Source organism: Anser anser, assembly GCF_964211835.1.
Source record: "Anser anser genome assembly, chromosome: Z".
Classification (NCBI taxonomy): Eukaryota; Metazoa; Chordata; class Aves; order Anseriformes; family Anatidae; genus Anser; species Anser anser.
Window position 1 is genome coordinate 12532631 of NC_139723.1, and position 20327 is coordinate 12552957.

The window sequence follows — 20327 nt, forward strand, 5'->3', positions numbered from 1 at the left end:
GGGACGGGGAGGGACGGGACGGGCTCCCTCCTCCCCCGCTCCGCCCGCCTCGCCGGGCGGGGGCCAGGTGCGCCCCCGCGGCCCCCCGCCGGTCCCCGCACGGTGCCGGGGGAGGAGAGGACCTACTGCAAGGGTTTTTCGGGGAAGAAACAGCTTTGAAGCGGTACGCAGCTGGAGCGACAGAGTTGCTGCCTCTGCGAAAGCGCCCGGACCTCCGGGAGATGTCGGCGGCAGGAGTTTGCAGGGATCGGTCCGTAGGTTCACCAAACGCCAGCAGCTGGGAAGGGGCAGGGTTGCACAGCGGGTGCTTTATCCAGGCTTAGAGGAGTCATTTCATTATGCAAAAACAGGTTCAGATTACTTCTTTTTACTTTTATTATTTTTTATTTTTTTTTTTGTCACCGCGAGTTTTTGTTGTCCGGTAACCTCCGATTTAGTTGGATTGCAGTAGCATCTAGAGGCCGCTTCTGCATGTGCACGCATCTGGTGCAAAGTTTCCGTGCTTAGTGGCTGACATGGCTAGGTGTTTCTACATGCTGTAGAGAGATTTCTAGAGAGATTACTTACAGCTAAACACGGTGGCAGTGCCTCCAGCAGTACAAAAGCCTATAATGAAAGACCAAGCCCATTTAAAGCACTCTTTCTCGTGTTTCTCAAGGAACCAGAAACCAGCAGAGGTAGCTATCCTGAAAGCAGATCTTTGCTTGTGAACCATCAACACAGCAATGATACTGGCCTCAACACTTACTGACGGGTATTAGGTGTCAGCATGACCAGATCTCTTGCTGTCGTGGCTGGCTGGGAGCTCTTTCCCTTCAGGAAAGAGCTGAATGCATTTCTGTGTATTGACAACGGGCGTGTGTGTATATTTCAAGAAGAGAGATGTTTACGCCCCACGCAATCCTGGACTTTATTCTGTTCTCAGCACTGTACTTTAGCACAGAGATTGGTATTCAGCATGCTCAAAGGACTTGTAAAGCATTCAGCAAGCCATTAACTTGGCAAAATGTTTGGTTTCTTCTGTGCTCAAAGCAAGCTATCAAGTGTTTGCAGATGAGGCCAAGACGGATGTTCTGTCACAAGCTATAACACCTGGTTTAGCATCCATACACTAAGGACCAGGACAGTTCTTGATAGCTTCCCATCTATGCACAGGCTGCATCCAGTCTGGACAACTGCATACTTAAAACAGTATGGTTAAATTAGACAGGTGTCCTGACCTTAGGGCAGAATTGGAGTCATCTGCATGACCTACTGTTTGAAAAGCAGGTCTTCAGAGAGTAAAAGTGATTCCTCCAGTTCTGTAGCAATATGCTTTCCATATGTAGCTTCATTGGAAAAAGGATTTTCCTTGGCTTTGTGGACCAGGAACTGCGGGCACATGTCCACAGTTCCTGTCCCATGCTCATTCAATTGCCCAGATGCCCCTACAACAACCAAGATTAACACAAATTATCAAAGCTTCTAGCGAGGAACGGCCTGACAGGGCTCACATGTCAGTGGTGAGACCTACCACCCTGAGCATGCAGGAGCATGTTTCACTGGGATGGTGCAGGTAGGAAGGCATTTTGTGGGAAGAGCTACAGCATCTGTGAATCGGGAATTAACAGCACTTAACTCCATAAAAACAGTGTCTCACCTAATATGGTTACAGTATGGCTTTGATAGTCAAGACCTTCTCGGCAGTGACTTGAGTTACTGACGCCTGAAGGAAAATAGCAGTCTTAGCTGTGCTTGTAGGAAAATGCTGCTCTATGCATGAGATGGAATTATGTGATGGCAAAATGATGACATACACTTAAAAAAAAAAAAAAAAAAAAGCATTTCTTAGTCCATAGAAGTGGTGAAATGATATACTTTAAGTTACAATAGCACGCAAGTTCCTTTGATTTCTGTTAGTAGCTTCAGACATCCCTGAAACAGTGACTTGTTATTTTTTAAGGGCTAACATGATTAATTAAATCTCAGTTCTCCATTCTTTCTCTGACTAGAAAATATAGGGGAACTTCAGTAAGCTTAGAAACAGGCAAATATTGAAGGTCCGGGGAAGATCACATGGTCCAGCAGAGCTTAATGAATGTAACTTCTATGAGACTTGGCTATGCTGCTCTGCAGTCTGTAACGTGTTTCTGTAATCACATACAGATGTACTGAATCACATTAGATAGGGAAGTAGTTTTCACATCCTTCAGTCTGGAAAAAGTGTCTGTTTCCAGAACAAACCACATAAGTTCCATGTGCTTGGTTTTGTGAATCGATTCAAATCATAAATATGCTTAGCATGTACACATATTGATATATTTACATTTAATTCTCAGTGTTCATACAGTTTGAGCTGAGTGTCTGCAAGATTACTCATGCAGTTCCAGAAAAGTTAGACATCTCATTCCTCTTTAGTCTGGGCCTGGAAAGTACCTCTGGTGTTTTTAATTAAAAAATAAAAATTCAGGGAATTTACAGTTAAGATGTCTCTTCACTTTGGCACTTCTATGTGCAGTGTACTGTGGAGTTCTTTTAATGATGGATATTTCATTTCAGATTGGGAGTGCGTTGTACTTCATCTACATCTTTTAGTGCAGTGGGTGTTTTGAAGGAAGCATTAGATGAGAAGGCAATTAGTATCTTAGCGAATAAAAAAATGGTGAACATCACTGTCTCTGAGATAGGAATGACTGGAGAACTTGAAAAATATTTTCAACATACACTTTCTATTGATCAGATGAAATGGCCTTATAAGCAAGCAGCTTTTAAAAATGTTCCAGTTTCCTAAAATACTGCGGTCCATAGTGCATTGCTGAAGCACGTGTTATGTTATGAAGAGCAGCGGCAGCAATCCAGGCAGAAGAAAGTGCTCTCTAGAGTTTGAAATTTTACTTATTTGTTATATCTGTAATACCAGAACCCCAGTGCTCACATTGGAGGTATCTGTTTGGAGCTGGGTGCAGAGAAGTTTGAGCAAATAACATTATCCGATGGCTGGAAAGTATACTGCTCGCCTGAGCACCTTCAGATGGATCAAAAGTCATGCAGAAAATAACACTATCCCCAAAGCCACATCATCTTTGTGTCATTGTAGTTCTTCTGCCCAGGTTCAATCTCATCCAGCCTCCTGCTATGTACTTAGAGATGCTGTGTGCAGCATCCTATGAGCCATGGACTCTGAAACCTGGAGAGCTCTCAAGTCAAAGAGCTGCTTTTTCCATGCAAATTCTCTCTCTCCCTGGCTCATGCTCCTCAGCCTAGAGCTCATCCTGGTTCTCCTGCACCATAGCTGGTTGCTGGAAAGCTAACATGACTCTACCATGCCTGGAAGCCAGGCCTTGCCTTTGGGAAAAGACTTTCTGCCCATGCCCATCCCGGATGGTTGTGCCCTACCATCTCCGTGACAAGATGTGGGACACGTCAGGATGTTTGGAGCAGCCTCGTGCCAGACAGGAGAGCGGCATCTGTCCGGGTGACGACTGTGTTGACTCTGTTTGCCCTGGCTCTTGCACCATCCATGTTGCACTGAGATGATGTGGTGGTTTTACCTTGCTGGGCAGCTGCACTACACCACAACCGCTCTCTCACTCCCCCTCCTTAAAAGAAGAGGGGGAGAAAAAACTATGCTGGAAAGAAAAAAAAAAGGCTCACAAGTTGAGATAAGGACAGGGAGATCACTCAACAATAATCACGATGGGCAAAACAGACTCGGCATAGGGAGATTAATATAATTAATTACCTATTACTAACTAGCTGGAACAGTGATAAACTAAAAGCAAGCTACAAACACCTTCCCCCGCATCCACCCTCTTCTACTTCATCTCCAAATTGTGCAGGGGAACAGGTAATGGGGGATTCTTCATCTCCACCACTCCTTGGTCACTCCCTGCCCCTGCTCCACGTGGGGTCCCTCCCACGGGATGCCGTCCTTCCCGAACTGAGCCTGCGGGGGCTGCCCACAGGCAGCAGCTCTTCAAGAACTGCTCCCACACGGCTCCGTACCATGGGGTCCATCCATCCCCCAGGAGCAAACTGCTCCAGCACGGGTCCCCCACGGGCGGCAGCTCCCCCCAGACCTCCTGCTCCTGCGTGGGCTCCTCTCCACGGGCTGCAGCTCCGGCCCGGGGCCTGCTCCTGCGGGGGCTCTCCATGGGCCGCAGCCTCCTCCAGGCCACATCCACCTGCTCCACCGGGGGCTCCTCCACGGGCTGCAGCGTGGGGATCTGCTCCGTGTGGGACCCATGGGCTGCAGGGGGACAGCCTGCTCCACCAGGGGCCTCTCCACAGGCCGCAGGGGAACTGCTGCTGTGTGCCTGGAGCACCTCCTGCCCTCCTGCTGCACTGCCCTTGGGGGCTACAGGGCTGGCTCTCACCCCTCTCTCCCAGCTGCTGTTGCCCAGCACTTCCTTCCCTTCCTTCACTCTGCTCCGTCAGAGGCCCACCCAGCGTGGCTCATGGCTCATGGCATGGCTCTGGCCAGCAGCAGGTCCCTTTTGGAGCAGCAGGAGCTGGCTCTGCTCTGACATGGGGCAGCTGCTGGGCTCTGCTCACAGAGGCCAGCCCTGCAGCCCCTCCTGTTACCAAAACCTTGCCACGTAAACCCAATACAGATGATTGCAATGGGGTTTGTAAAACGCTTTGAGAAAGTTATTGTCAGATATGCAAAGAAGCTCAACATGTTACTGGATAATCCGATGGTAACTTGCATAGGACCATAATCCTCAGCATTGCAGTTAATAATCTTTTGAGCCGCATAGCATCAAGTACTGGAGTGCGCAAGATCCAGTGGCTGTGTGGAGTGTGGGATGCTGGCTTTGTTGGGGCCAAGGTGTCTGCCATTGCTGAAGAGCCCAATGTGACATCTGCCCGTCTTGGTTGCAGGTGTAACCAGCCTGTTGTCACTGCCCCTGTTTTGGGGAGGATGTGCATGTATACAAGATGCCGAATAGCCCATGCAGCTGCCAGGACACTGAAACCCTATGAGCATTCTGTTAACTTTACTAGGAATGCTGGGTTTTGGGGCAGTTGGGGAAAACTGGAGGGTGACTGTTGCTCTCATTTGTCAAGCACAGGGCCCAGGTCTGCCATGGAAGGACAGAAATCGCCTTTTTTTTTTGTGAGGATGCAAGGAGACAACCAAGAGCTTTAGCCTCAGCAACTACAGCAGGATCCGGAGGGTTGCACTGCTTCGACACCCCTACTGCAGCCACTCCTTTGGCTGCAGGTGTGAGATGCAGCTGATGTAGAGTCCTTCCCCATGGACATCCTTAGCTAACACAGGCAGCATCCAGAATGCATGATTTATTTCTCTGTGACCTTTCACCAGGAACTGAATGATATTTTGCCGCTAGTAAGCTGAACTCTATACTCTTAATAAAATGGTGGGTTAATAAATAAACACTTGGAATAGTCTGGTGGATGTCTCTGTACTGTATATAACCTTGTGCATCGGTTTGGTCTGCTTAAATGTCAGATCCCTGAAGAGCTGCTGAAGGTTTCATTTGAAAAACTTAAATAATGACGAATGAGAAAATCAGTCCTACATTAGAATCGCTTTCATTTGGAGCAACAGTATTTATAATCAGTGTTATTATTTTCACTTGAAATACAGTTTGCCTCTTCTCTTTCTTCCAGAGCTTTGGCACCAAGAACCACTAAAAGTTTTCCAAAAGATGCTGTGCCGACAGGGAGATTGGGAACACACATCCCCAAAGGAGATGTGGCTTAGGATTGAAGCAGTAGCTGAATAAAATAAATGAATGAATAAATAAGATCACTTCCCCCCCAAAACAAAACAAAACAAAACACAACAAACAAACAAACAAAAAACACAGGACCACAGGACAGAACCTGTAATATTAGCTGAACTGTAAAGAATTTGGATATATTCAGTTAATGAAAGCTCTTGCTTGAAGGTAAGATTGTGTCATTTATGTCTGCACAAGAGCAGCCCCAGCACAGAACATATGAATGCCAGATGGCTGGAACTGTTCCATTAATGAACTGATGCTTTCATTGTTCTGAATTTGATTTTGTAGCTTTTTGCTTATAATGACTTGACTGCACCATTAAAAACCTTCAATAACCTCCCGATAAATTATTCAGTCCTCAGAACGCAAAAGAGGAGATACCTCAGCCTCCACTTTCCACTGGGCTTAAATGGGACCTGCAGGTGTGCAACACCTCTGGCAGTCAGGCTGATGAATACATTTCATTCTGTTTTCTTAGTACTGCCATTTAAATAATGTATGCAGGACCCACGCACAATATATTCTTCCAAGGCACGGGCAAATTCATTCCAGGTGACTCTCTGTTACAGTCAACGGGATTACCTGGTGATGAATATCGTGGACAAAAAAAAAATCATGGGTGTGTGTATAGGGAGAAATTCCTTCTAGATACATGAAAATGCAGGAATGATGTCAGGTTCTGGGAGACTCACTCTTCCTCTAGAGCACACACCCCCTTCATTAAATAACATTCCTATTACAGTAATTTACCCAGTCTCCAGGTTTTAATTAATGACCAGTCTAGGAGCTCACTACTCGGGTGTGTTACCACAGGCACTTTCCTTTTTTTTTCTGGCTTAAACCTCCACTGTAACACTGTAAACTCACTCGCAGCTCCAACACTCAACACTACACTAGATGCAGCTCCATCACGGCTCTGAGGCCACCTGCTCTCACAAACAGGCCTCCTGTAGTTAGGTCTGAAGCATATCTCTGTCCTCTGCTGCTCAACTGTGAGCCCAATGTCTGAACAGACCTTATGGACAGGAGCCTTTGGGATGCTGGAGGGGCTGTAATTCCTACTGCCACCAGTAAAGCCAGCTCTCTCATTTCTTTTTTTTTCACTCCCATGTCAGCACTTTGAAGGTTGTACTTACCAAGCAAGCTAAAAATATAGTAAAAAGAAATGAAAAAAAATAAAATAAAACCAACAACAACAACAACAACACATGGGAAGAAAGAGGGAAAGATGTCTCTCTGTGTAGAGCAGTGTGGATGCAGACAGCTCACAAGACCCTGTTTCTGCTTTTTTTCTGTTCCCAAGAGCCCCCTGTACCCCCCCCTTTTTGCCTAGTTCCCACTGAGGCTTTCAGGGTCTAGTTCTGATGCAGCTTTTTGGTGGCAGTATCACACTGAGAAAGAAGGTGGCTGAGGGATCTTTTGGTGTCTGCTCTCCTCAGCTCCCCCTTTGGTGCACGAACACAGGAGTAAAAAGGCGAGCCCGGATGGGAGAGGCAGTGACACCAGGCAGCAGAGCCAGCAGCCCTCCATGTGGTTTGCTTCTCCTACACTTCAGTTTTGCTTCTTAGGGGTGCTGAAGGCAGGGGCTGTAATGCTGCTGACCTCCAGCCTCAAAACCAGGCTGTAAAATGGGATTCACCCCACCATCTCATTCTACCTGGGTACTATGGGGTATCTGAGACGTGGCACAGAAGCAGAGGGTGCACACAGCTTTTTGGAGGTCTTTCTGGAACAGCGGGGTAGGACACTCTGGAGCATCTCAGGTGGAAAAGGCATGTGGGTTTGGATCCAGCTCCCTCCTAAGGGAGAGTGAGGAGAACCACCATGGTGGGGACATCTCAAGTCTCTTCCCACCACCCTGGCAGCAAAGCCCACATAACCCAGAAACCCACACTGCACCCTTACATCTGCTCTGCCTGCTGATGGTAGGAGATGAGGGCCACCACTTTGCCTTCCCATCAGCCTGACCTTGCACACTCGGTGAAATGCCCCCTCTTTGCCTCACCCATCACAGAGGGAAGACTTTGGGCCAGCCCAGCCTCTTTAGTTAATAATTGAAGGCCTGAGTGCCTGCTGCAATCTGTTGTCACTTAGGGCTGAATCACTGCTTGTGTTTACAAACTCACACATAATATTTGCAGTGTTTGTTTGCAAATGTTCCTGTCATTCCTTTGTGTCGCCTTTGTAGGGCAGGCAGAGGAAGGGCAATGATGAAAAGCAAGTATAAAGTATTTGTTTAATGCCAGTCGGTTAGGGGAACAGACCCCTTGACTTCATCAACTAAAGACATTTTGAGCCTGATAAAAGTCTAGCTCTATATTTTTAAGAGATGAGTCCACCTTCCCTGATGCCACTTTTGCTTTACTGAGCAGCTGCCAGAAGTTTGCTGGCTCGGACTGTGGTTTTAGAAGACATCTGGATATCCAGTTCTCATTTATGTTAGTAGGAAGAGGGTGTCCAAAGCACAGAGGAAGTTTTGGTAATTTCTATGGTAACTCATTGGAGACATTGTCAGCCTGACTGTGACCTCCTCAGCACTGAGAGAAACCAGAAATAGCTCCAGTTCGGGCTTTTGAGTTTTGCCATGGAACGGATGTGAGGCCACATCACTTTTTGATTTTTAGGTTTGGTTTCAGGAGCAGGCAGGTTTTCAGTTCCCAGGCAAAGCAGAGTGGAGAGTTGCCCCAGCAGAGGCAGGGAGGAGACACAGGACGACACAGAGCTCTGAGGGGGACTGGAGAGGAGCCCATGCTGGAGCTGTGGAGTAAGGAACGAGAAGACCAAAGCCAAGGAATCCCAACACACCTGCCCCAGCCCCTGTGCAACCCCATGCCGCACCAAGGGAGGAGAAGTGTCAGGAGCAAAACTGAAATGTCTCCCTAAGAGTTTGCTTAATTTTATTTCTCAATACTGGAATAAGTAATTAGAAGCTTGTTAATTGGAAATAATTTCCTGACATAATACATATGTATTTTTCCCTCCATGACAGAAAGGAGCAAAAAAAGCCCACCTTTGCTGCCTGGTAAGGCAGAAGAACACTGGTTGAAGGTTCCTACAGTTTTGCTGATGGAAGTAATGTATGTCAGGTTGTACAGGACCAGAAATACCTGAATCCAAGGCCTTGCTGTACCATAGCATAAGATCTTCAAGCCAAGGGTATGTAGATTTCTTTATTATTATTTTTTTTTTTTTTGACAAACATGCTTTATCAGTCACCAATTTTGTACATAAAGGATGAGTAGGCAAGGGAAAGTCTGTGATGGGTATTGTACTGGAGTGCAGACTAAGTGAGTTTTCAGATATATACATTGAATGAAAAGGGCCAGCCTAATTCTGCACCAGCCTGGGCAAGAAACATCCTCACTTCCAGAAAGCAATAACTGTGTTAAATGGAAGGGGAAAACATGTGCTGCATTACAGGAGCAAGGCACTGACCTTTCCAGGGGTTAAGAGGCAATGCACAGAATGGAGATTTTCTGTTCATTAAGAGGAAATATGAGAGTGTAATTAGAAACAGGCTGTGCTTTATAGTTTTGCCTACTCCTACTGTTCAACAGAGCAGAATAAAGAAAGGCACCCACTAGTTTGGGGACCAAATTAACAACTGGAAATTCAACAATGAGTGATTAAAATAGGCACTTTATTATTATTTTTTCCCCCAGTGGGAATTAGGAAACTGATCTGCAGTTGTGTGTTTGGGCTTAAATCAGTTGAATAATGGTAATTTTAGGAATGTGAAATTTTGGATTGTTTGATGGTATAGGGTAATGAAGAAGAACATACACTGCTCAAATACATCATTAAATGGATGCCACAACAAGAGGCAACAGCAAAAATGTAAACCTACTGCCTGGGACTGATCTATTCAAACTGTCCTGGAAACTTGTTCATAGAAGACCCTGAGGAAAAAATTAGTCTCCATCTTACAATCTGTGCATGAAAGCTAAAAACTAAGATATTTTCTTTTCATTGAGGGTAGCTCCATAAGCCCTCTGAAGGTTAATGAGAACTACAGAAGCACTTACCCCATAGAAAAGTGGAATTATAAATAAACGATTATTAAAATGCTTGACCTGAAGTTTGGTCTTTAGCACCTCAGCCTACACAGATACATCAAAACTTTTATTTATTTATTTTTTCTCTTCTAAGCAAAAATTCTCATCAAAGTTTTGAATTGTTAAGGTTGAGTAGGATGAAGTAGACCGAGGTGCTAGGCTGCTCAATATTATATACTGAGAGCCTTACCTCTGGATGGCATGTGCTGCAGCCCAAGTCTTGAGCTGCTTTAAGAAGAAGCTTTAAAAATATGTCCCATTCTGACTGCTTTCTGCTGAAGGCCACCAAGTTCTTGCTAGTCAGGAAGAACATCTGAAGCTAGAGGTTTAACACAATCTCTTGGTAATAAAAAGGAATCCTGACTCAGGTGGTGTAATGCTTGAATCACCGGAAACAGACGTGTCACAGTGCCTCTTTCCATTCAGCTGGCATCTACAGGGCAAGATTCATACCCTCAAAAAGATCAGAAATCCACCTCCTCTTCAGGCAATATTTTCTGTGTACTATTTCAGCTTTGTGGTCACAGATTTATTGTGCTAGCAATGTGTCTTACTTTCTGATACACAGCAAAAATCTGTGTTTGAAATCTTTAGGAAAATAGCAGATTGCAAGGACAAGAAAGAAGGACTTCGTCTATGTGTATGCCAGAAGCCAATTTTTCTTCCTCAAGGCACCCTAAAGGTTTATGGACAGCTGGATGACCCAAGTGAAATGCACCCTTCACCCTGTGTCCTTCCCAGCTGAGGGTGAATACAGGCAATAATGACAATTCTTCTCACAACCCTGACCAGGTGGGTACCTGGTCCCATAAGCAGTGAATAGGTGAAGTTAGTTAGTTAGTTAGTTAGTTAGTTAGTTAGTTAGTTAGTTAGTTTGTTTGTTTGTTTGTTTTAACCATACCAACAGTGCTTCCCCAGTTGGTGGGTAGAATGAGTGTCTGCTCCCAGGATTTGCATGTTTTAGATCCCATGACCTCCTGATTTCAGAATTTAGGGCAAGGTAAAGGAGGGGTGACTATTTCTCCTTCAGGTAGAAGAAACTGTTTGCAAGCGTAGATGATGCCAGCTTCCAAAAGGCTCATTGTGCATGTTCCCCAGAAGGTGAATGGGAATGCTGACAATCTACCTGGAGCACTAAGCAGCTGGGGGTGAAAAATCCTGAGGCAAAATGCTTAAAAATTCTCTTTATAAAAAGACTGGTATCATGTATAGTCTTTACATTTTTAATAACAATCTGTAAAACTTGCTAAGAAAGCTTTTTGAATACCATAATTTATTGCATCTTCATGAACATTGCTAGGATATTTTTTGAATTTGTTTCATTAAAGGAGATATTCTCAGCCAAACGCTTTTGGACCCTATTGTTCCTTCTTGCCTTTTGAACTGTGACCTGTTCTCATCCTCAGCGTGATTCATCCAAACTTTTATTTACTGCAATAAGTGAAGGATTATGTTTTGTGGAGACCTAATGCCTAACAAGAAAACCTCTGTAAAGTCATTCACACAGTAACATGCCTATCGTCTGTGAACTCCAGAAATCAGTTACTGCCTCAAGATACACAAGTCTTGTAGGCAAGGATGAGTTAATGATTGAGGTCAAAATCAAGTTCTCAGTGTCAGGGGAGGGCTAACGTGAGTTTAGCGGCTTTACATGAAGCAGTCTACACCACTGTCTGCATGCTGAGGTAGTTCAGCATGTGACTCCCATTAGCACTTGAAAGGAGTGCGATACAGCAAAATCCCTCATCTTCAAACTAGCAACATACCCCCCTATTTCAGCACATTCCCAGGAAGGCTGGAGCAATGCACTCATTGTGGCTCAGGACGAGTGGCTTCCAGATGCTCTTTTGGTCAGTCAGTCAAGCAGGGGCTGAGAGCAGCGCTGCTCCTCGAATTGCAGTGCTCCTTACACTGCTCATTCTGCAGAACAAATACCCGTGCTCCCCTGGAAGAAATTTAAGAATAAGAGGCAGCAGGACTTCCCTGTTCTGCTTCCTAGTGAGTCAGGAGAATTGGCTTTGTTACACCAAAGATTTATTGGCCTTACATTACTGGAATTACAGGAGATTCTGGGTACAAGAAAGAGCAGGTTTTCTTTCAGAGTAAGGGGATTCCCTTTACAGAGCAGGAAGAGCTCGTTTCAATATCCGTGGCAAGACGAGAATATTTCTCCCCTTCTCCCTTCCCATTCTAGTTTGTTGGTTTCCAGTCTGATTCCCAGGGACCACCAAGAACAATAAATTTGCTCCTCTTCTTCCCATGCATGGATTTTGTGATATATCATTTAAAGATCATCATTTAAAGAGTATATCTTTAAAAAGTTCATCATCCTCAGAAACTCCTGTCAGTTAGGAGTGGTGGAGAAAAGGCGGGGGAAGAAAAGTGGAGGAGGAGGACATCTCCTTTCAAATGCTCCATTTAAAAGCAGCACAAAACTTAGCGACAGCAACAGCAGGGATTGTAAACTCCTTGGTGCAGAGACTGTGTGTTGACACAAAGAGCAGCATCAGTTTTGAGTGGAACCTATGGGTGTTACCATAAAAAAATAGCAATGCTGTTGAAACACTGCCACCCCACACATTTTGTCTTGGGAGTAAGTGAATCCTGGGTTTGAGCTTCAAATGACACAAGAAGTCTATTAGAGTCGAGAGTATCTTTGCTGCTGGCCGCATGCCTTGCTGCAGACATTCTCCTGATTTCACTGACTTTCTGAAACAACTCTGAGGTCCCTGCCGTAACTCTACAGACACAAATTAGTGCTCCACGATGGCATCACAGCCACCAGGCTTGCCTCTTTCCTCACTGGCAACGGTTATGTCACGATGTCCCACCTCCAGCCATGCAGAAGGTGAGGGGATGAAGTGCAGGCCTCGGTGGTACACGGAGGCCTACCTCCCTCCAATGGTGCCTGTGCTGTGCTGTCAAAGTGGCCCCACAGCAGCCAGGAGCCTCCTTGCAGCCTCTCTAGCCTCTGCCATGCGATGGCAGACATGACGGCTGCGGAAAGCCAGGAAACCGTCGAATAAGCACAGCTGGAAACCATCAAGTCCCCCTCCGAGCCCGTGGCAAGTCTGCGAGCAGGCTGGTTTGAACGTCCCCCCACTGCTGCTCCATGCAGCCAGCGTGCTGCAGATCGCTCCTTTGGGGGCTGGGGGTGCCGAAGATACAAGCCCAGTGATTGAACCCCCTTTAATTTTGGGAGACCTGTGCTGAGGAGTTGGATTTGATGGGATTATGGGAAGCACTGGGCTGGCAATGGGAATCTGGGAAAGCTCTATGCTGCTGCTCTGACATTATGAAGTAGCAATTTATGGAAAGACAGGAAGAAAACAGAATTTTGCCTAAGTGATTATCTAGCATAATAAAATAAAAACAAAAAAGACCTTTTTGTCTATGTGGGTTTCATTGTTTCCTCTTGCAAACAATGTTATCTGGAAAACAGGCAAAAATTCCATTTGGTCCAAGGACTGTGGCTATCTCCTCATTTCAATCATCTCTACACTACAGGAATAAGGGGACAGCACAGATGACTTGTCTTTTCAATTGATTTTTTTCCCCATACCTGAAAACCTCCCCTAAGATGAAAGTCTTAGAAGACAGCATATTTCTCTTTCATTTTTGTAAAGACTAAAGAGTCATCAGTGCTGCCATCTGCTTGGAAAGTAAATCCCCCCCCTTCCCTCCCTCTCTCCTGCCAGCAGGAAAAGACATGTTTTGTCCCATAGTCATGACTGATTTTAGATATCACGTTAAGAGTTGACCAACACATGACTAATGTATCTGAGCAGCTCAGTGAATGAGGGCAGCCTGGCAGTCCAAGGCTGAGGTGACTGCTTGAAGCAGAAATGTATATACCCAAGGACACACATTCCTCCTCCTTATTCGGGCGTCTTCCTTTCCAAGTATGTATATCTTGACCTCCTCTGTCTCCTCTTCCAAGTATATACTTAAAAATGCCAGCCAATTTAGGCATACAGAAACAGAGACTCTGGAAAAGAACATGTAAGCTAAACATCTCTGTCATTCTGAGTATTGCCTGCAGTAAGTTTTTTTGGGGTGGTTTCCATGCACGACCACCTTCTTGTGGCTTTGAGAGGTGAGCACAGGATAAAAGCGACCAGTATCGGGGATGCCAGAAGGCAGCATCATCAGCACAGATGAAAAAATCCATTACTCCTTTACAACAAATAAATGCATAAATAAACTCAAACCATAGCAGTGGTAAAGGCTGCTTTTGGTTAGAAAATTTTGGTTAGAAAATAATAGAAAGAAAGAAAGAAAGAAACAAACAAACAAAAAAACCAACCTAACAGGAAGTAATTATACATCTCTGCTCTTTTGTTTAATCTTGAACCATGTAGTATTTGCCTTTTGCTGAAGGTGAGCAGTAGGTTGGATGAAAGCTCTAGTGGCTCATGGCTACTCATACGCTTTTATCTATCAAAAGGCAATCTCCGCCCAGTTGCCTTCTTACCCTTCACAGAATCCTAGTCCTTTACTGGTGAATCTGGAAATTATTTGTACTGCAGTAGCACCTATTCTCTCTTCTGCCTCCCAGCTTCTACCCATGGGGATTAGGACTGTAGCGTGCCAGATATGCATATGCTGGAACAGTATTTTATAGTCTCTATAGCTTACAATTTAAATAAGCAAGATATGCAGAGAGCAGGAGGGAAGGAAGAATTTTATTTCCCATTAAGAAATGAAGGATTTAGTGATTTGCTCAAGTTGCGCATGTAATTTATCAGAGCTAAGAATTGAAAACAGGACTCTGGAGCTCTCTAAGTGCCAGAACTAAGAAACTAGACTTCTGCAAGATTTGCTCAGCTCTGATTAAAGGAAATAAAAATACACCTTAAAAAATAAACCTGAAGGTTTTATATGCTTGACATAAATCAAAACATGCGCAAGTAAAATCCCTTCTTTCTCAAGCCCAAATTCCATATGCGTGTACAGACACACACGGAGATGTATTCAGAGTTTAAGTGGGTGAAGCTTGGTTTATTCCCCTGGAGCTGTGCCTGTTTACATAGGGCTGAACTAGAGGTATTGCATCTTTGACAACATACTCCATTAGTATTTTTGTACATATGCATCTGCACCACAATCTCCAACTGTTGTCTATTACTCTGTTTTTCAGTTGTTTAAACTTTTCACCTTCCTGCTGAGTTCCTAATGGAACAGATTCCTAATGCTCTGGTTTCTGGTTTCTTTTTTTTTTTTTCTTTCAATTTTTTTTCTCTCTCTCCTCTTTTTTTTTTTTTTTCTTTTAATGTTTGCAAACATTGTCCAGCACTTTGAGTAAAAATTTTAGGAATAAATATGTAATAGTGGGGCTAATCCTTCTGCCCTTCCTCATTCTGAGGTTCCTCTTTTGGCTTCAAGAGCAGAATCTGCCGAGCAAGACGCTACTCAGCACAAACAGAGTTGGCAGAAAGAGCTATTAAGCAGAAACAGAACTCCTGTCTTTTGGCCAGAAGGCATTATAATTTCTGTGACAAAGGAGATCATGTTGCAGTGTTGTTCCTACAGTCACAATAAGTGGAACAGTCAGTTCTCAGAAATCTGTGATTTTATTTTATGCAGTTTTGCACAGAAGAGAGCTTAACTAACACTGCAGCTAGCCTTCTGCAAAGATAAAAAGCAGAAAAAAAATCCAGGGTCAGATCCTTCTGCCCTCTTTGGTCTTTGAAAATACAGCTGGAAGGGATTAGGGGTAACACACCAGCCAGTTGTGACAGCGAGAGGATTGCACCTGCCCAGGTTTGTCTGAAATTGACCTACAGAAACTTCTCCACAGAGCACAGCAGTAGAAAGTGCTCGATCAAGGTTCTTCTGGTGAGATTCAGCTATGTCCTACACTGCACCTTGTTCCTACAGTAAAATATACCCTATATTTTATACAATAAAATACAGTTATATTTTATATATATACAATTATATTTTATACAATAAAATATACCCTGTATACCCAATATACACTAATATACCCTGTTTATCACAGAGCAGGTGCTAGATCTAACCATGTCCTGTAGACTGAAAGTACAGGCGCACCTGTGTGACTCCAACTTTTCTTCTGAAACAGGATCTCCACCTTCAGAGGGGGAGAGACACAATGGAAAATGCAGAGTAGGTGCAGTCACCAAAGGCAGAGCATGTGCTGGCAAAGAAAGATAGTGCTGTGAGAAACTCCCCCTTTACTGAAGTATGGGTTTGACAGGAGGGAGAAAAAGCACACTGGAAGAAAAAATGATGTTGTCCAGAGACAGTGCAACTCAAGCTGCATGTGGGACAACTGAATGCTCACCCAGTGAGCATGAACAGGAGGAGCTGAGAGGCGTGGAAACTTTCTGAGCAAAGCTCATTGAAAAACTGTGGGGAAAAAAAAATAAATAAGGGAAAAGTGCAAGCAGTCAGAGGAGGGAAAAACAATGCAGAAAAGGTATGTGAAAAATACCGAATACCTAATGATTTGGGCAGAAGCTGTAGTAAAGTGGGGAAACACAGAGCCTTGTGCCAAGTGACAACCTGCAAAAGAAGAAATAAGCTAATCAAATGCAAAGCAGGAAACACCCTCAGATTTGGATAGAAAAAAAAAAAGAGAAAAAGATAAGCAAAGTAAAAACCACAGAACTTCCAAAAAAAAAAGTTTAGTTCCACCTTAATACAACCTTCAGTGAAATATGGGAACTTAGCCAAATTTTCATTAATATCAGTCCAATAGAGATGTCAGAAACACAAGCTGCAATTGAGAAGATGAAAAACAATAGAACAGCAGTCAAGAAAGTCCCAGCAGTAATGTTAATGATATGTGACATGTACCACTTAAAAGAAGCTGTGGCGGAGCTCATCAGCACTTCCTGAAAAAGAAAAGAGATGCCTCCAATGCACTGGAAACACAGAATTGTTGTCAAAATGCCCCCAACACGTAATCACAGAAACAGTGATGTCTGGAAAAGAGTTACGAGCTGTCTGTAGTCTGAAAAGTTTTCTGCAAGTGCTGCACCCCACGGGGTGAAAGGAGCAGTAGATGGAAAGTTTTGAGAACAGCCCTCTGTAGACCATCATAGCATATGCAACACAAGTCTCCGTTCTTCAAAACTCCCAGAATAGCTTCGAGAAATCTTTGCTGTGAAGCATCTTTTGGTCCCAGTTGCCTCTATTATTAACACTAGGAAAGAGAAAAGTGAAGAGCTATATGATATATAATTGATATATGATATATGACATAGCACTTCACTTTTCTCTTTCCTAGTGTAAGAGAAAAAGTAAACAGTGATCTGGCATGAATACTCTTAAAAATGTGGCTGTACTTTGCTTCCAGTTATACTAGGTCTTGCCATGGATGGATCATGAACATGTGCACGAACAGTACACATCCTAGCATGTATGGATAGTCAATAGCTGCTAAGATGACCTTCATTGCTGGTATGCCACTGAACAATGCTTCTAAGGAGTGATAGATAAAAGCAGAACACCTGGATAAGGACAAGCAGATCAAGCAAAGCTCAAATTCAATTAAGCCAAAGAAATTATCCTTAAAACCTGGGTAACTTCATCATAATTTATTTATTTATTTATTTTCAATATATCTTTACATGAGAAGTTCAATAACAGCTAACAGAAACCACAAGAAAGTTTAGCAATCAAGAACAGAAAGATAACTGCAGCATTCATGCAGCTTAACACAGTACGAAAATCAAAGATGCATGTTCACAGAACCAAACAGAGAATTTTGAAATGAAATTCATTCTGCCCAGCAGAGATCTGTGGGAGCTGGAATCTTAACAAAGTTTCAGACTGGAAAACTAAAAATAAAATAATAATGATAAATAATAATGAAAAATATATCTGTGCTTCTGGAATTTTTTGAGAGTAGAAGACTTCATTGCCAAGCAGGAAAAATCATTTCACCAGCCAGAAAGAAATTCTGGAAATATCTGGGGCATGAATGCAGAACACGCCGATATTCAGTCTCCCCTAAAAGCATCTAATGGAAAGCCAGAAGAGCAAGGAAAGGAAGGTGCATAGGAGAAACATTTAAGAAGATTGTTTCCCAGGGAGGACAGATACCTGACTGCAACCTCAGAGCAGACAGAATCAGCAGTGAAGGAGAGGGCAAAACTAAAGAGAGAAGTTCCCACACTGAGCACTACCTCTGCTTGTGAGGAGATGCTACTTTTTCCCTCCTGAAAGCACAAATGTGCCACAAGTCACAGTGTCCAGGCTCTCAGGAGCTCTCAGGAAAAGAAATAAATGCTACGTCTTTGCATAGCTGCACATGGGCTTATACAGATTGTTCTTTGGAAGAGATAAAAATAACTATGCTTTAGAGGAGAAATTTCAAGACCTTCTGGCCAGGTGATGGGAGACAGTTGTTATGCCATAGATGTGACCCATGATCACACCTCTTTTATGTGCTCAACAGGTCGAGGACTTCTCTGAATGGTGTAATTCGCTGTGCAACCTCAAGTTGACTGCAGTGCACATATGCAGAAATAAACTCCTGCACATTTTCAAAGGCCTCTGGGAAAAGCTGTGGGAGGCTAACACCAGAACAACACATGCAAGTTACTCCTTTTTGTCCTTTTTTTTTTTTTCCCTTCTCTCCTCTGGGCATTTGAGAACAGGCTGGGTGTATTCATCTCATGGCAGCAGCAGCAGCACACTCCATGTTGTTACCTTTGCTGCAACCGCTCCTTATTCCCATGGCAGTCCCATTTTCTGGTTGTAAAACAATACCAGATCCAAATGAGACTTACATTGCAGCTATTGTTAGCTGACTGTTCTGCATGCTTTGCTCAGTCACAAGCAGTGAGAGTCTGCTGCTTCTTCTGGAGGACATCCTAACACACCTCTCTGTCTTCATCTGACAGGTGAGCTTCCATGCCTTCATGGTGTGTCTTCAGCAAGGCATTCACCCTTCGCTGCCACGCTCAGCCATTTAGGTTACTCAGCAGTATCAGGATGGATGCACAGCTTTTGCGTGCACGGTGATATTTCTGAGTGATTCTTGGGTAATTTCCCACAGCAGACTTGAGGTTCAGCTTCTCCTGTTCATTTGACAATCACTTCAGCGCACCTGAGTAGCTAAATGTTTACTAGCATACTGGCAGCTGTACCAAGGTACATGGAGTAGGGAAAAGGTTACCTGAACCCTTCTTCTCATGCTGCTTAGCACTGGAAAGCTAAGCCTGGAGCAGGTGGACATCCTCATGGAGTGAACAGGGTTTGATTCAAAGCACTCAGACTCCACTACCTCCTACAACATGGGCAGGAAACATTTTCAGATGCTCCCAACAGAGTCTTTAAAGGGTGAGGCAGGAAAACATGTGGGTGAACAAGTGGATGTAGGTGGTTTTCTTTTTCTTTTTCTTTTTCTTTTTCTTTTTCTTTTTCTTTTTCTTTTTCTTTTTCTTTTTCTTTTTTCTTTTTCTTTTTCTTTTTCTTTTTCTTTTTCTTTTTCTTTTTCTTTTTCTTTTTCTTTTTCTTTTTCTTTTTCTTTTTCTTTTTCTTTTTCTTTTTCTTTTTCTTTTTCTTTTTCTTTTTCTTTTTCTTTTTCTTTTTCTTTTTCTTTTTCTTTTCTTTTTCTTTTTCTTTTTCTTTCTTTTTATTTTTATTTTTCTCTTTCCTTTTCCTTCTTTTCCTTTTCCTTTTCCTTTTCCTTTTCCTTTTCCTTTTCCTTTTCCTTTTCCTTTTCCTTTTCCTTTTCCTTTTCCTTTTCCTTTTCCTTTTCCTTTTCCTTTTCCTTTTCCTTTTCCTTTTCCTTTTCCTTTTCCCTTTCCCTTTCCCTTTCCCTTTCCCTTTCCCTTTCCCTTTCCCTTTCCCTTTCCCTTTCCCTTTCCCTTTCCTTTTCCTTTTCCTTTTCCTTTTCCTTTTCCTTTTCCTTTTCCTTTTCCTTTTCCTTTTCCTTTTCCTTTTCCTTTTCCTTTTCCTTTTCCTTTTCCTTTTCCTTTTCCTTTTCCTTTTCCTTTTCCTTTTCCTTTTCCTTTTCCTTTTCCTTTTCCTTTTCCTTTTCCTTTTCCTTTTCCTTTTCCTTTTCTTTTCCTTTTCCTTTTCCTTTTCCTTTTCCTTTTCCTTTTCCTTTTCCTTTTCCTTTTCCTTTTCCTTTTCCTTTTCCTTTTCCTTTTCCTTTTCCTTTTCCTTTTCCTTTTCCTTTTCCTTTTCCTTTTCCTTTTCCTTTTCCTTTTTTTATCCTTTTTTTTTGTTTTTTTTTCCTGCTGAGATGGGTATTTTTCCTCCGTCAGCTTGTTGTGATACAGACAGCAGACCCTGCAGAGACACTGGGGCTGTGCCTAGGCACGCGGGCTCTGCTCACACTGAAGCAACCCACAAAGCTGCCATTGCAATTGCTTGTATTGCCAACAGCCATAGGCCACAGACAGGCTTTAGCTGGACAAGCGTAGAATCATAAGGAAAAGCAAATGACTCTTTTAATGAACATTTCCTTGGCCTTGAGTTTTGTCACTTTGTGGAAACTTATGCAGCACAGCAAGAAAGAAGGGGAAATTCTCCTGTTTTGCACCATTGCTTTTTGCCA

The 20327-nt window shown here is 43.6% G+C and overlaps 1 protein-coding gene and 1 long non-coding RNA gene across 4 annotated transcripts in view; one reads left to right on the forward strand and one right to left on the reverse strand.

Moving 5' to 3' along the window:
- Positions 1-262, reverse strand: part of LPAR1 (lysophosphatidic acid receptor 1) — a 72265-nt gene extending 72003 nt beyond the window's left edge. The window contains exon 1 of the mRNA XM_083819151.1: positions 127-262. The gene's annotated coding sequence lies outside the window, so the exon portion shown is untranslated. The remainder of the gene's footprint in view (positions 1-126) is intronic.
- On the forward strand, positions 42-12658 carry LOC310890304. 3 transcript variants are annotated; one of them, XR_014577166.1, is made up of 4 exons: positions 119-250; positions 8722-8888; positions 10382-10579; positions 10818-12658. It is a non-coding gene; the product is annotated as an uncharacterized lncRNA (long non-coding RNA). The 3 variants fall into 3 exon arrangements; XR_014577164.1 differs by having other exon boundaries at positions 42-163; positions 10382-12658; XR_014577165.1 differs by having other exon boundaries at positions 10382-12658.
- The last annotated feature ends 7669 nt before the right edge of the window (positions 12659-20327 follow it).